Raw genomic sequence first — 16,740 nt, forward strand, 5'->3', positions numbered from 1 at the left:
TTGATTGGACTCCTTCCGCAAATACTCCACCCTGGCTCTTGCCCTGAAATATTACTTAGGCTAAAAGTTAAGTTAAGAATTTTATTCTACCTTGTTTAAAAATGTTGCAGCAGGGGCTGGAAAGCTATCTTAATGGTTAAGAGCACGGGCTGCTCTTGCAGAGGACCCAGGTTCAATTCCCAACATCCACACAGTGGCTCACGCCCATCTGTAACTCTAGTTCCAGGGCATCTGACACCATTTTCTGGTTTCCATCAGGGGCCAGGCATACAAGTGGTGCACAGACATACATGCAGGGAAGACACACATTCATATAAAATTCAGTAAAAAATTTAAAGTTATAATATGCGTGGTGTGTGTGTGTGTGTGTGTGTGTGTGTGTGTGTGTGTGTGTATGTATGTGTGACAGCATGCATGTGGAAGTCAGAGGACAACTTGCTGGTAATTGTTTCTCCTCCTACCACTTGAGTCCCAGGATTGAACTCAGGTGCTGAGCCATCTCACCAGCCCTAAGCTAACCTTTTTGTTTTGTTTTGTTTTGTTTTTTTAGACAGGGTCTCTCTGTGTAGCCTTGGCTGTCCTGGACTCACTTTGTAGACCAGGCTGGCCTCAAACTCACAGTGATCCACCGGTCTCTGCCTCCTGAGTGCTGGGATTAAAGGCAAGCTAAGCCTTTTAAAGACATTTACAGATGAAAAATAATAAATAAGCAAAGAGACAAATGCAAGGTCAACTCAACTTCAAAAATACACTTTTTGGATTAGGCAACCAAGCCTCTGCATGTTTGTTTGTTTGTTTGTTTGTTTGTCCTTTCATATCTTACACTTCAGCAAGAAGCAAGCTTTGGGTCTCAAGTCAGTGAGAGGTAGTTGGCCTTAAGATGTCCAACACCCTCTCAACAGGCGTCCTCATTAGAATGGCATTGTCTTTAAACCCTGTGTAGCAATCCCTGATGCACTGCTGTGATGCCCAGGGAAAACAGGGCAAACTGGAAGTGCAGCCACTTCTTAAGATCATCCAACTTTTGGATAATTACCCAAACTGCTTGATTGTGGGAGCAGACAATGTGGGCTCCAAGTAGACGCAGCAGATGCGCATGTCCTTATGAGGGAAGGCAGTGGTGCTGATGGGCAAGAACACCATGATGCACAAGGCCACCAGGGGCCACCTGGAAAGAACACCATGATGGGCAAGGCCACCAGGGGCCACCTAGAAAACAATCCTGCTCTGGAGAAGCTGCTGCCTCACATCTGGGGCAGTGTGGGCTTTGTGTTCACCAAGAAGGACCTCACTGAGATTAGGGACATGCTGCTGGCCGTGCTGGAGCCATTGCCCCATGTGAGGTCCCTGTGCTAGCCCAGAACACGGGTCTGGGGCCTGAGAAGACCTCGCTCTTCCAGGCTTTGGGCATCACCACTAGAATCTCCAGAGGCACCACTGAAATTCTGAGTGATGTGCAGGTGATAAGAACTGCAGACAAAGTAGGAGCCATTGAGGCCACATGGCTGAACATCCTGAGCATCTCGCCCTTCTCCTTTGGGCTGATCATCCAGCAGGTGTTTGACAATGGCAGCATTTATAGCCCTGAAGTGCTTGACATCACCGAGCAGACTCTGCACCCTCACCTCCTAGAGGGTATCCGACATGTTGCCAGCGTCTGTCTGTAGATTGGTTACCCAACTGCTGCCTCAGTGCCACACTCTATCATCAGTGGGTACAAGAGGGTCCTGGCTTTGTCTGTGGAGACTGACTACATCTTCCCTCTTGCTGAGAAGGTCAAGGCTTTTTTGGCTGATCCATCTGCATTTGTGGCTGCAGCCACCACTGCTGCTCCTGCTCCTGCAGCCCCAGCCAAGGCTGAAGCCAAAGAGTTGGGAGAATCAGATGAGGATCTGGGATTTGGTCTCTTTGACGTATCGCCTCTGTCCAACATCGCAGTAACCTTGGCTTCATGTCTTGGTACCTTCTCAGGGAAGGCTGAGTTCAGAAGTGCACTTTGAAATCATCACTTCTTTCTCTCTAGCGTCCTCAATTTCTGTAAGCAGAATTAGCATGAACGTTCTTAAAGCTTTAAGGGGTGTGTGTGTGTGTGTGTGTGTGTGTGTGCATGTGTACACCAAGTCTCCAGAGAGAATAAATGTGGGGCTTCCTTCCCCTTAGGAATCCAAGAGTCTTGAAATGCTTTGAAACATTCCCTTGAGCTGGTTCAGTGTGACTGGCGGGCTGATGGCGCTGTCCGTGGTATTGACACAACACTGCTAGGCAGACTTGGTTGTTTCCTTGAACTCTGGGAACTGAAGGCCAGTCCAGTGCTTATGTTAAGATGGTCAAAGTAGTGCACATTTTGTTTTGTTTTTGTTGGTTTTGTTGTTGTTGTTGTTGTTTTGGTTTTTCGAGAGAGGGTTTCTCGGTGTAGCCTTGGCTACCCTAGACTCACTTTGTAGACCAGGCTGGCCTCAAACTCACAGCGATCCACCTGCCTCTGCCTCTGCCTCCTGAGTGCTGGGATTAAAGATGTGTGCCACCACACCTGGCTTTCATTTTGTTTTTAAGACTAATGTATTACTTTGATCTAAGTGTATAAGAAATTCTGATGTGTATATTCCTATATAGAAAAGATTTATAAAAACTAAAAATTCTCAGTTAATAGCAGACTCCTCCCTTGGAAAGACACTGTCTAATCCACCTTGATCAGTTTGGGATCTTTAACAAAATGGCAGAGTTTATATAGCTTATAAACAACAAAATTTAGTGTTTCTTTCCTTTCCTTTCCCCTTTCTTTCTCTTTTTTATTCTAGTTCCTTTTCTTTTGGTATAGGACATTACATAAGTTAAGTGCCCTGGCATGGCCTGAAATTCACAACCTTCTATCTCATTCTCATAAGTGTCAGGATTTAAAAAAAAATGTGCCATTGCTGGTTAGTATTGGTGCATGTCTTTAATCTCAGTGCTCAGGAGGCAGAGGCAGGCAGATCTCTGGGAGTTTTGAGGCCAGCCTGGTCTACAAAGTAAGTTCCAGGACAGCCAAAGCTACACAGAGAAACCCTGACTCAAAAACAAACAAAAACAAAAAACAAAACAAAAACAAAACAAACATACAAAATGTGCCATTATGCCTAGTGAGAAAACAATTCCCTCACAGAGGCTAGAAGCCTGAGCCTGGGTGCTAGCTGAGCTGGGGTTTAGTGAAGCTCCTCACCTGGGCGGCAGACCACTGTCTTCTTACAGTACTCTCGTATGGTAGAGAAGAGGACAAGCTGCTCTCTGGGTTCTTGTAAGGACACCATCTCATTTGCTTGGGGCCCACTTTCAGGAAGAGTCACCTCCCTCACAGCCCTACCTCAGATGCTATCACAAACGAGGACAAATGCTCGTGTGCTCCTCAGCCAAGGTCTGACTACCAGCTAATAGTGCACAGCACCACAGCCCTGGGCACTGGCAAGTGACGCGTGGATGTGGAAACGTGATTGCTACACAGTCTGCACCCCAACCCCTTTAAAATTCAAAGTGCAGTGAAAGAAAACTTCCACTCTTCACAGCATGCTGACACATTTTCCATGACATACTTTATTTCCTATTATCAGAAAGGGCAGGATTTCTTCTGAAAAAGAAGAAAAAGAAGATACACAGAATATTGGTTTTAACTGTTATTTTTGTTCTTGAAAGGGCTTCTCATATTCTTTCAAAGAGAGCTTTTTTTTTTTTTTTTTCCTCCAGAGGTTTATTTTGATAGAATTAGCTGAGCCTTGTCAGGGAGAACAAAATTTTTGTGAGCTTACCATACCAGTAAAATGCCAAATTATATGCTGTAAGTTTCTTGTTTTATTATATCTGGGTCCAGTCAAAAAGAGAAAAGATTTTGAATCCAGAACTATTAGCATTTGGAGACAAAAGAGACTTCAGCACAGCTGTTTGCCAGGGGCTGCTGTTCCCAGATCCACAGGCCCTGTCACTCAGGTAATGTGATGCTGAGTACCCTCCTCGCCTCTCTCTGGATCAGGAAGTTTCATACAGGGTGAAGTTCCTCAGCATCAGACATCAGCCCAGCACCCCCCACCTTCTAAAAGGATAAAACCTCACAGAAACCATTGCATTAAAAAAAAAAAAAAAAAAAAAAAAAAAGCTAATAGGATCTATCTATTCGTGGTGGCACACGTCTTTAACCCCAGCACTTTAGAGGCAGAGGCAGGCGGATTTCTATGAGATTTAGGCCAGTTTTTCTGCATAGTGGGTTCTGGGCAACCAGGGGCCAGGTGGTAAGACTTTTTTTTTTCAAAAGAATGAAATAATAAAATAAATATAAGAGGTGATATGATGGAAAGAAAGGAAATTAGATTTAAAACCATAAACACCTGGATATTAATCCTGGCAGTGCCCCAGGCCAGCTCAGCTACCTTGAACAAAACACCTAAACCTTGCTGGGCCTCAGTTTCCTTATTTGTGAAGAGAAGGTAGATATCCACATGGAGGCTGTGGCTGTTTAGGTTGGTAACTAGCTACGTTGGGCTTGGTTGGTAAAATGCCTTCCGCACATGCATGAGGACCTGACTTCCAGTCCCCGAAACCCATGGAAAAGGCCAGGTAGATACACACTTATAGTCTGAGCTGAGGATTTCTGGGGCTTGTGGGCCAGCCAGTCCAGTCAATCTGTAAACTTCACGTTCAGTGAGAGACCTTATCTCACAAAAGAAGGTAGAGAAGAATTGAGGAAAACGCAGGACACCAACCTCTGGATATGTGTGCAGGAACACACACACACACACACACACACACATACACACACACACACACACATTATCTATGTTAGGTGCCCAATGTACTGGCTCACACAGAGTGAGACGTTATACTGAATGGAACTGTGCCATCTGAAAGACCAACCAGAGAAGCCAAGGCAAGGCTATCCTGAATAGAAGAAGGCATCCATAGCTAGCAGGTTGCTGAGAGGGAGAAATGACCAGGGCCCACATCATGCTCACACAGCCATGATGTGGTGGTTTGAATGAGACTGGCCTCCATAGGTTCATAGGTTAAATTTGGATGCTTGGTCAACAGGAAGTGGCGCTATTGGAAAGGATTGGGACCCTGTTGGGGGTAGGCCTGGCCTTATTGGAGGAAATATGTCACTGAAGGATGGGCTTTGTTTGAGGTTACAGAAGCCCATGACAGGCCCAACGGCTATCTCTTTTTGCTGCCTGTGGATCCAGATGCAGAACTCTCAGCTCCTTCTCCAGCACCATGTCTGCCTGTGTGTCGCCATGTTTCCTGCCGTGATGAAAATGGACTAAACCTCTGAAACTGTAAGCCAGCCCCAATTAAAGGCTTTCTTTTATAGGAGTTGCTCTGGTTATGGTCTCTTTATAGGAATAGAACAGCAACTAAGACACGTGGTAACCAAGGAATTTTTTTTCTTTTAAGTGTGATGGCAAAGCCATAACACACTTGGACCAGTAGAATACATTAATTAGGTGTATATTTTAAAATATTAATTATAAACTGGACATGGTGGTATATACCTGTAATCTTAACACCTGAGAGGTGGAGGCAAGAGGGTCAAGAGTTCAAGGTCATCCTCACTACAAAGCAAGTTCAAAACCAGTTTGGTTACATGACACCTTGTCTCAATGCTATCTCACCCCACCCACACCTAGAAAAGGAAAAAAGATATGATTTTGGCTGCTATGTGTGTGTGTGTCAGACAGACTACAGTTGAACAATCAGGAGGCTTTCGTCTTGTCCAGGGGAGAGCTGGCAGGGGTGAGAAGGTGATGGCGCCATGATAAGAAGTGGTTTTGTTGTGCAATGTTGTCATGGTGGAGTTGACAGACTGCTGTATTGGATACATTTTGTGTTGGAGAGAGGATGACAGTAGGTAACATTTTGGCTTTGGCTTAGAGGAGTTGGGAGAGTGAAAGATATTGGACCTCAGCAGAGAAGCGAGGTTGCATCTTCATTGTCACCCTCATAAAAGTCACAGGAATAGCGGGCACTGTGGCACTCACCTGTAATACTAGAACTTGGGGAGGCAGAGGCAGACAGACTCTGTGAGTTCAAGGCCAGCCTGGTCTACAAAGCAAGTCCAGGACAGCCAGGTCTACACAGGGAAACCCAGTGTGGAAAAAAAACAAAACAAAACAAAAAACAAAAGAAAGAAAGAAAGAAAGGGGGCTAGAGAGATGACTCAGAGGTTAAGAGCAGTGGCTGCTCTTTCAAAGGCCCTGAGTTCAATTCCCAGAAACCACATGATGGCTCACAACCATCTATGAGATCCGGTGCCCTCTTCTGGCCTGCAGGAGTTATATGCAGGTGAAACACTATATTTAATAAATTAAAAAAAGAAAGGAAAGGAAGGAAGGAAGGAAGAAAGAAAGAAAAGAAAGAAAGAAAGAAGGAAGGAAGAAAGAAAGAAAGAAAGAAAGAAAGAAAGAAAGAAAGAAAGAAAGAAAGAAAGAAAGTGAACAGAAAACCCAACAAAATAAACTCAGGAAGGGCGCTCCTAGGTTGGCTGCATGGAGTCTACCACTAAACAGAAAGACAGGAAGGAAAACCTGATTATAACGCGGTTGAGAGTGAATGGCAGCTTTAAAAACTCGTTTTCAAGCATTTCACACAGAGCTGGTTGGGAAGTTTTCTGGAGAGAAAAGTAGAGTCCGAGACCCTTCTGAGATTTGGTTTCTGAGGTAGAAAGTACGCAACAATGCATGTTTTGTTTTCGTTTTTTGTTTTTGCAGAGAGAGGCAGCTTAATACGCAGGAGGAGGAAGAGGGGGCTTCGGCCACAGAACAGGCAAGAAGACAGGTGGATCTGAATGTAAACGCAGGGTCGTCCCAGACACAAGGGCTTGTAAGAGGAAGGAAGGCTGAGCCCAGGCACAAGGAAGGGTGTGTGTGGAACCATCGGCTTGCATTTCTCCTGCACGTTACTGCAGAGGGCCCTGTGCTGGGGAGGAGATGCACTGACAGTGTAAGCTCTCGCGGCACAGCATAGGAACAGTTGGACTGTTTTCCTTCCGATTCCTTTCCAATGGACTCTTCTGTAGTCTTGGTGGTTTCTCTAACCAGGCTCCAGCATGGACATTGCATGCTAATGAGACAATACTTGGTCCAATCTCAGGCACTTGTTTCTGAATAATCAATTTGGCACGTTACCAGCACCCGTGAGCTTTGGATTTCCTGACAATTAAATAAAAGGCCCAGGCTTTTTAAACAATCCCCCACCAGCTTGGCTTCGTGTCATGTTAACAAATGGAAAGGATTGAGGGAGCCGAGAAAGAACTCATGGAAAAAAAAAAAATACCCCTCCCCTTCCCATGGCTACCAAACCACAGCTCAGACAGCAGGAACAAGAGTAAGAAGTCATGACAAGTCTCATACTGAATCCACCATGTGTGAGCATGCATGTGTGCATGTGTGTATGTGTGTGTGCGCGTGCGTGCACTACTGTGTGCATGCCTTGGCCAGACTAACAGTCTCACCGCCCCAGAACTTGCAAACTAGCTGGAGGGGCTGGCCAGCAAACCCCAGGCTCTTCTTGTCTTTACCTCCCCTCTGCCAGGATCACATGCACACTACCACACCTGACCTTTTCTCTCCACACCTGGCTTTATACATGTGGGTTCTAGGGAGCAAACTTAGGTCCCCATGCCCGTGTACCCGCCCAGCACTCACTGACTAAGGCAACTCCACAGCCCTTTATCACCCACTTCTTTTTATTTTTATTTATCTATTTTTGTAACGTTTCGGATAGAACCAGAGCCTTGTGCCCTTTAAGCACCCTACCGTGATCGCTGGCCCTTCTCACACTCATTTCAAGTGTCACCAGGACCATCCTTGCCACCACACACTCAACTTGGCTTTGTTTGCTTTCCATCAACCTCGTATCTCTTTCTTCTAGTATTTATTTCCCCTTAATATGATCACTAGCCATTTAAGTCCCCCAGACTGCGTTGTGAAAGCCCTAAAATCAGGACCTGAGTCTCTCTTCTAGTGATTTTTTAAAAAAGAAATAACAGTTTGACTTAGCTCAGATGTGAACACGCCAAACAAAAGCCCCACTTTAAAACGAAGCTTCAGGGCTTTGGCTGACATTGAAAGATGAAAGAGGAAGAAGACGGGTCAGTAATCCGTTTTTGTGACATCCTGCCGGCACTGCGGAGCATCACGGATTCACAGGGGACATCGGAAGCACTGACATGGCAGAGATTGTTATGGCAGAAGCAACTGGAAAATGTCCTGAGACTGAAACACAGACAGATTAGCATCACTGGGGCGGACACTAATGACTAGTACTTGGAAATGCCAGAGGCTCATTCTGCCAGTTAAGACAAGGAAAAAACACATTTCCAGCTTCCTGAGACCTTAGATATTTCCAGACTCTGACGGCAAGCACAGCCCTGTGGATTTGGCAGCAAGGCTGGGCAGTCAGTCCCCTTGTGCTGAGAGGGAAATCGTTGCCAGCTCTGCTGTGGGCAGCGTGGCCAGGAAGGCTGAGCACAGCAGTCACGGGAACACCTCCCAGAGGTTAAGTTAGTAATGACTGATGCATAATTCAGTGCAATCAAGCCTTCAGCGTCTCCAGGCACCTGGCTTATTTTAGTGGGTACCAGGTACATGTCTCTTTTTCCCTGAATGCTCAGAAGCTCAACATGGGTTTTGAAACACATTTTATGATTTACCTCTGAAAGACAATTAGAACGGCATTTCACTCTGGCATCTGGATAAAGTAATTTGGTCCCAGCATGTTTATTCCTCGGAAATAAACAAAAGCTTTGGTGAAAGGAAAAAAAAAAAAAAAAAAAAAAATCTCTGCAGGAGTGCGCTCCTCCTCAGGGACAGCCTGCACCTTCCCCACCCCAAACTGATGAGCACAAATAAATGTGGACTTTCAAGTCGTGGAGGTCAACAAGAAGATTCCTGAAGGAAGGAGGAGCTGGTGAAGCACATAGGAACTGACCCAATGGAGTGCGAACTGCGTCACTTCTAGGTGGAGTGGATCTAAACCCCTAGAAGGATTCTGGCATTTAGGTAGCCCACCCAAATCCAATTGACAAAGAACATGACAGGGTTCCACGTCTCATAACCAAGGTGAGACTGTGCTCTGTGAGGCCTGGCTCGCACAGCTGAGAAGCTGTGAAAAGCAGAGTAAAAGGGCACGATGAGGCAGGCGTGGTGGCGCACGCCTTTAATCCCAGCACTCGGGAGGCAGAGGCAGGCAAATCGACGTGAGTTCGAGGACAGGCTGGTCTACAAAGCAAGTCCACGAAAGCAAAAGCTACACAGAGAAGTCCTGTCTTAAAAAAAAAAAAAAAAAAAGGCATGATAAAATGCTTAGGTGTACAGGCTATCCACTGTGCTTCAGGAGTTTGGAAATGAGAGAAACCAATACTGGTTCCCAGGAGGACATAACAACAGGTCCAATGAACTCAATTGTCTATTAACCTGAGTGCAATGGTCACCATTTTTTTCTTTTTAGTGTGTCTTCGTATGACGGTCATTCTTTAAAATAATATACAAAAGTAGGTAAATGCATTGGCTCGCAACCAGCCTACCTGGATTTCAAACCTGGCTTGACCATTTATTAGAAGGGTGATTTTTTTTTCCAAAGATTTATTTATTTATGATTTATACAATGTTCTACCTGCATGTGAGCTTGCACACCAGAAGAGGGCACCAGATCACAGTATAGGTGCTTGTGAGCCACCATGGGTTGCTGGAAATTGAACTCAGGACCTTTGGAAGGGCAGACAGGGCTCTTAACCACTGAGCCATCTCTCCAGCCCAGAAGGATGATCTTTAGTGATGTTTCCTTTCTGTGTCTCCATTTCTTATGAAATGGGGTTAATATTAGAATCTGCTGTATAGCACTCTTTTTTCCTTTGTGAAACTGATGACATCTTTATTTCACATGCAGTACAATTTAAAACATGAGGACATATACTATATAACAGTCACGATCAGTGTCCCTCATTTCCACTTTATGTGTTGAAAACCTGACAAATCACTTAGCTATTTAGACGTACATGCACACACACACACACACACACACACACACACACACACACACACACATACACACACACACACATGCAGGAACCCAACAGTTACAGCTAGACAACAGAACCCCTCTCCTCCTCAGTAGTCAAGTCAACCTCTGTTGGTAGGAAACAAAATGTAAGCCCTACAATGAGATTACAAGGGAGACTAATTCCACCCCGCACCCCAGTATCAAGATTAACTTTGAATGGCACAGAACCTGCCCTGCCTATCAGCCATCATGCTCTAGAGTGGGAGAAAGCATGAACATTATGGAAATGATGCTTCTCTGTGGAATCTAGGTCACAATTCATGTGAACAAGGTCCAAGAGGCAGCAACACCTGTCTGAGTACCCGTTCCCAAGCGGATGTACCAGGGGTCCTGTCCCGACCGTTCTCTCCACTGGCCATGCTTAATCTGGCCCTTTAGACTTTTGGTGGCTCCAAGACAGGCTGGGTTATCAACGTCAGAGAATCTTGGCTGAACTCAAGGATGACATACCACCTAAAACACATTCCCAGGGCATGGCGGCCATTCCCATAGGTTGCGTTATATACACTGGCTTCTGTGGGTGATCCTTCCTCTGTGGCAAGGGAATTCTGTATTTGTGCCATCACTCTGAATGCCTCTTTTTCCTGTGAGACTCCGCATGTGTAACAATTGAACCAGCATTCTTTGTGTTTGGGCCAAAATAACCTAGAAACTCTTCATGTGGTCCGATCAAAGACATCATTACTGTATAATCCACTCTGTGGTCCTCATCTTCATCCTTAGGGTCAGGCCTGTGGTTGGCCCGATATGTTCTGGTCACTCTGTCTGTTAACCCAACCAATAATACGATTGCATCTGTCACCCCAGCTGTTACCTCACCAAGCTGACCTGAGAGCCAAGCTCCCCAAATAACTGCACACAAGGCTTGGACCAGGGACAGAGCAGCCTCTTGGCTGGGTCCGAGCACCTGAGACACCACAGAGGGCTACCTGGGTTGTCTTGGTGCGGCGCAGGTCTGCAGTGCTCTTGAGAAAACTAAATAATATCTAAAATGTGCTCAGGAGAATTTCAGAATAGTGTGCAGCATTCTTTCCTGGGGGATTTATCTAAAGTATATGTCACGGGATCTGCAGAAGTTGAAGATTCATTCCTGTAGAGCACGTGGCTTTATCTGGAGAGGCGTAAGTAGTGTGGAGCATAGAAATTAACTGAAAGTTTTGTCTTCGAATATCTGATGTCTAAGCTATTTAGTGGGCAGGTCATGTTACTTTGGCTGTACTGTGTCATAAGTTTTTGCACGATTTTAATGTCAAATCATTTTAGAGTATTACTTTCAGCTTAATTATTTTGTGTATGCATCTGTGTGTGTATACACATGTTCATGTGGGTGCACATGTGGGTGCAAATTTAGATGTGGGTGTGTGTGCGAGTGCGTGTGTGTGCACACCTGTGTGCACACACAGAGTCCAGAGGATAGAGCTGGGTATTGTCCCTCACAGGCTGCTGCTCACAAGGTTCTTTTACCAGCCTGGAGCTTGCCAAGTAGCTTAGGCTAGACCAGTGAGTACCAGGTATCTACCTATCTCTGTCTCTCCAGAGCTCCCTGTACTAGCTGGGGATCTCTAAAGAAAATATGTGGAATTCATGAGTTTGGCTTAAATGTTATGGTCTGGGTAGTCCAACAGTGGCTGTCTCACACTGGAGGAAAGCTTGGTTATCTTTTAAAATTTCACCATTTTATTTTTTAAGATTTCTTTTTTGGAGGGAAGGTCTTCAAGACAGAGCCTCTGTTGGCTGTCCAGGAACTAGCTCTGAAGACCAGGCTAGCCTCAGACTCACAGAGATCCGCCTGCCTCTGCCTCCTGAGTATTGGGACTAAAGGTGTGTGCTGCCACTGCCTGGCTCACCATTTTCAGTGCATTTCTTCTTCTACTACTAATATTTGTGTGTGTGTGTGTGTGTGTGTGTGTGTGTGTGTGTGTGTGTGTGTACCACAGTGCACATGTGGAGGTCAGAGGACAACTTAGTGGACTTGGTTTCCTCTTTCTACCTTTACGTGGTGTGTGGGTTTTAGGGATGGAGCTCACCTCAGCAGGCTTTACCATCAGCCCTCAGTGCATCATTTTAAAAACACAATGAAGTTTCAACCAACAAAATGACTTTAAAATAGCACAGAGAACGCAGAGGACTAATGGGGACAGTTACAAACAATGCGGAATGAATGCTTAGATTCACACTTAGAGGCGTGACGTTAAAGGACACATCTAAAGGAGACGATGGTGGTGCTGGCCCGATCTCAACATGTATTAAGTCAGGCCCTGTTCAACTACAAACTGCAAAACCATCTCTTAAACTTAAAAAATTGACGAGAGCCTGTAACTGGGATGATGTCAGCACCTTCTCTTTCCTTGGCTCTGATTGGGTGGCTGCCTCATTCTCTTACTATAGCAGGTTTTGGAAAGGAAGGATCTGGGGAGAGTTGGATGTTTGTACTTTCATGCCTTGGAACTTAGAGACTGGCCATCTTTCCTTCCCATTAGGTGCAGATAGAACCTAGTTGGCTCGGTGTGGATTCCTAGCCAAAAGGATAGGATTCTCATAGGCTAGGCCTGTGACAACAGAAGTCAGAGTTTCTAAACTGGGCATGGTGGCACACGCCTTTAATCCCCGAACCTGGGAGATAGAGACAGGCAGATCGCTGAGTTTGAGGCCAGTCTGGTCTACAAAGCAAGTTCCAGGACAGCCAAGGCTATGCAGAAAAGCCCTGCCTCAAAAACAAATAAACAACAAAACAAAAAAAGTGTATCTACAAGCTGGGAAGATGGGCCATTCAGTAAAATGCTTGTTTTGAAAGCATGAGACCCAACACTCCCATAAGAAGCTGATCAGGGCAACACTTACCTGTGATCCCACAGTTGCAGAGGCAGAGCCAGGCAGATCTGTGGGCCTACTTATCAGCCAGTCCAGCAGAACCAGTGAGCTTCAGCATCAGAGAGAGAGAGACCTTGCCTCAAAAAGAAAATAGTCACTGAGGGAGACACTCACTGTTGACCTCTAGCACACATCATACATGTATGTACAGGTGGACACCTACTAATACATGCACCACACACACAGTATGTCTACAGGAAAATAATTGCTCAACATCAATTACAAAAGACAAAATCCCTTGACTTCCCATATACAATAATAATTGCATATCTTTCTTCCATAATTAGTTCTAAAAGCGTTTTTTTTTAACACAATTCAACTGAAACACATTCAATTAGAAAAATACCGCTTACCCTCCAGTGAGTGGGAGGCAACCTAAAGATAGACGCATCACTTCTGCATCCTTCTGTGTCCTATAATTGCAGGTGCTGTGCAGTCTTCCCATTCAAGACTGGATGAGCCTCATCAGGACCTAATAGCTATGTCTAAATTATAGATTGCTCCCACCAGACATAGAAGGCATAGAAGTGGAAAGGAAATCAAAGGATCACAATTTAAATCACATTTAGAAGGATGTAGGAATGGAGAAGGTGGAAACTGGCCAACAGGAGCACAGTCCTGAGCATTTCCGAGTCACCAGGTTCCCTCCCTCCCTCCCTCCCTCCCTCCCTCCTTCCCTCTCTCTCTCTCTCATTTTTTCACTTTCTCTCATCTTTGTTTTTCAAGACAGAGTTTCTCTGTGTAGCCTTGGCTGTCCTGGACACACTCTGTAGACCAGGTCCGCCTCAAATCACAGAGATCCACCTGCCTCTGCCTCCTCAGTGCTGGGATTAAAGGTGTGCACCCCGTTGCCCAGCGGGAGTGGCTCTTGATCTGCAATCTGGCTACAGTGGTTTTACCTGATCAAATGGTCTCTTCTTCATGCCCGCACCTGAAGCCACTGGAGGAAAGATTCCTTCTCATGTCTTCAGAGGGCTCAAGAATTGCCAGCTTTGCAGACTCCATGTTTGCAAGGGTCAGAACTTTCCTGGTAGCGCAATTTTCAGTTTTGTCCTTCAGACTCTAGTCAACTGCATCATTTGTAGGATTCATAGAAGGTAGTAAACAGTGTGTCCCAGCCAGCACATGCCTATAATCCCAGCACTTGGGAGGCAGAGGCAGGCAGGTCTCTGTGAATTTGAGGCCAGCTTAGTGTACAAAGTGAATCCAATACAGTCAAGGCTACACAGAGAAACCCTGTCTCAAAAAAAAAGTGTGTGTGTGTGTGTGTGTGTGTGTGTGTGTGTGTGTGTGTGTGTGTGTGTCCCTTGGAGGAAGTGACTCAATAGACCGGTGTGGTGGAGGGAGCTGTTTGTTATACAGAATCCCTCTTTAGGGAGATTCCCATGAGATTTCTTTAGGGAGATTCCTATGCTGAAAGCATAAGAAGCTGATAGATCTCAGCTGACGTTACTAGCTGGGAACTGCCTTAAGTTTCACCTGGCTGGTGGCCGTGTTTTGTCCCTGAGAGGTCACCAAGACAATAAGAACCCAGTGAGAGGATCTAAAGGCTCCAATGGCTCAGCTGAGGCTACAGTAGTTTGGAAGAGTCCTCGCCCGCCCGAAGCTCACTTCAGCTGCCAATGAATTATCAACTGACTTCCTTCTCCCTCCCAGAGTTCTTAGCACACATTCCAACAGACCTCCTGCCCTCCAAGCTGAAACTCAGTATTTCCCTGGTAAGGCAACCTATGAATCAGTGAGAGATGGAGGCAGTACGGACCAGTCATGGCTGGGTCCTGGAGCATGGTATTTGACGGGGGTGGGGGTGGGTTGGGGAGTTGAAGTGGGTTGGGGAGTTGAGGGGGTGAGATTTATTACTTTTATCAGAGAAGTATGGAAAGAGAAAGGCTTGGAAGAAAATTATCTTTTTTTTTTTTTTTTTTTTTTTTGGTGTTTTGTTTTCAAGACAGGGTTTCTCTGTGTAGCCTTGGCTGTCCTGGACTCACTTTGTGGACCAGGCTGGACCTCGAACTCACAATAATCCACCTGCCTCTGCTTCCCCAGTTCTGAGATTAAAGGCATGTGCCACTACACCCCGCCAGGGAAAAATAATCTTTTTTTTTTTTTCTTCAAGACAGGGTTTCTCTACATTATCTTGGCTGTCCTGGACTCACTTTGTAGACTAGGCTGGCCTTGAACTTACAACGATCCACCTGCCTTTGCCTCCTGAGTGCTGGGATTAAAGGCGTGCGCCACCCACGCCTGGCCAGGGGAAAAAAATAATCTTTAAACCTCTCTCTATTCTTGGATTGCTCTTGGATTCCAGCTATAAACCTTGTGATTTCTACTTCATGCAAATTTAGAGTAAGGCTGAGGTTGCATCTGGGATACCCACCAATGGTCTGTATTATCAAACCACCAGCGATCTGAGAGATTGACAGGGGCAACTGGAGAGACCGCTGCTTGGTAAAGGTGTGTTGTATGAACTTTTTCTGGGGAGACAAAAACAAGCACCTATTCACCCCAGAAAGGGCACCAACAACAGACCACATATGAGCCCACCTAAGTGGACTCGGCAGGCCAGTGAGTTCGTTAGGCTTATTTATGAAGCACGGGTGAGGTATTCATTACTATCAGAAGTATAGGTGACCTCGGAACAGTTGTATCACAGACAAGTCCTGCCCCACATGAATGGCAACTTCCCTATAATTGCATAGGTGGTGTCCCCACCTTCAGTTACCTTCCTGCCTTATGTATCCTCTAGCTCTCCCTGAGACCCTTGGGCCACATGCAATCAGGTCATAATTACATATTGCTGGCAGGGGGTACATAAGAGAGTGGCCAAGATCTCACGTGAGCATCTAATGACCCCCGCTACCCTTTCTATGAAGGAATGACTATGGGCACCAACGCAAGGGTCTCTGGTGAGTAGTCACAGCTGCCTCTGATGCAGATGGTAATGGTGTGAAATGTCACAAGGTGACATTCTCCTTCTGCTTTCAGATGATAGCATGAAAAGAAACTTGGTCCTTAAGCAAACAAGTAGGGCTGGAGATGTTGCCCAGTGGTAGAGTGCGCACTTAGCATGTATAAGGCAGTGTGTTATAAGCAAATAAGAGAAATAAGTAAAGTATATGTGTGCAACATGGTCTCTATATGCTGGCTTTTTTTTTTTAATTCTAAGAAATTCTCTAATATTCTTATCATAGCAATCCCATTGTAGATGTCTGTTTCTCCACATTGAGTCTCCATTGGTCAGGATCCTTTCTGATGAAAATAACAAAGACTCATTCAAGCTGAGTACAGGAACAAGCTGGGATTGGCTGCCTCGTTTTACTAGAGAATTGAATTCAGATTCTGCAAGATCTCTATCCAGAGAATCAAACTAGGTCATTAGATGCTCTCTCTCTCTCTCTCTCTCTCTCTCTCTCTCTCTCTCTCTCTCTCTCTCTCTCTCTCTCTCTCTCTCTCTCTCTCTCTCTCTCTGTCTCTCTCTCTGTCTCCATCTTTCTCTCCCTCCATCTCTCCATCTCTCTCTCCCACTCTCTCTCTCTGTCTGTCTCTCTCTGTCTCTCTGTCTCTCTCTCCTTGTCTCTCTGTTTCTCTCTCCTTGTCTCTCTGTCTCTGTCTCTCTCTCCCTCCCCTTCCCTTTCCTTCCCTTGCTCCCTCCATCTTCCTATATACTGATCCTAGTATCTGCCCTTGAAAGTGGCCTCTCTCCACATAGTAGAGAAGAGGCTGACTATAGGCTGGTCTTCATTGTCTTCAGGTACTATGACCTTAAGCATTAAAACACTCTCCCTGGGG

General features: G+C 45.6%; 1 pseudogene; it reads left to right on the plus strand.

Annotated features, from left to right (window-relative positions):
- The first annotated feature begins 1,104 nt into the window (after window positions 1–1,104).
- On the plus strand, window positions 1,105–2,000 carry LOC127195528 (60S acidic ribosomal protein P0-like; annotated as a pseudogene).
- Window positions 2,001–16,740: the final 14,740 nt, after the last annotated feature.

This window comes from Acomys russatus, chromosome 1, assembly GCF_903995435.1.
Source record: "Acomys russatus chromosome 1, mAcoRus1.1, whole genome shotgun sequence".
Lineage (NCBI taxonomy): Eukaryota > Metazoa > Chordata > Mammalia > Rodentia > Muridae > Acomys > Acomys russatus.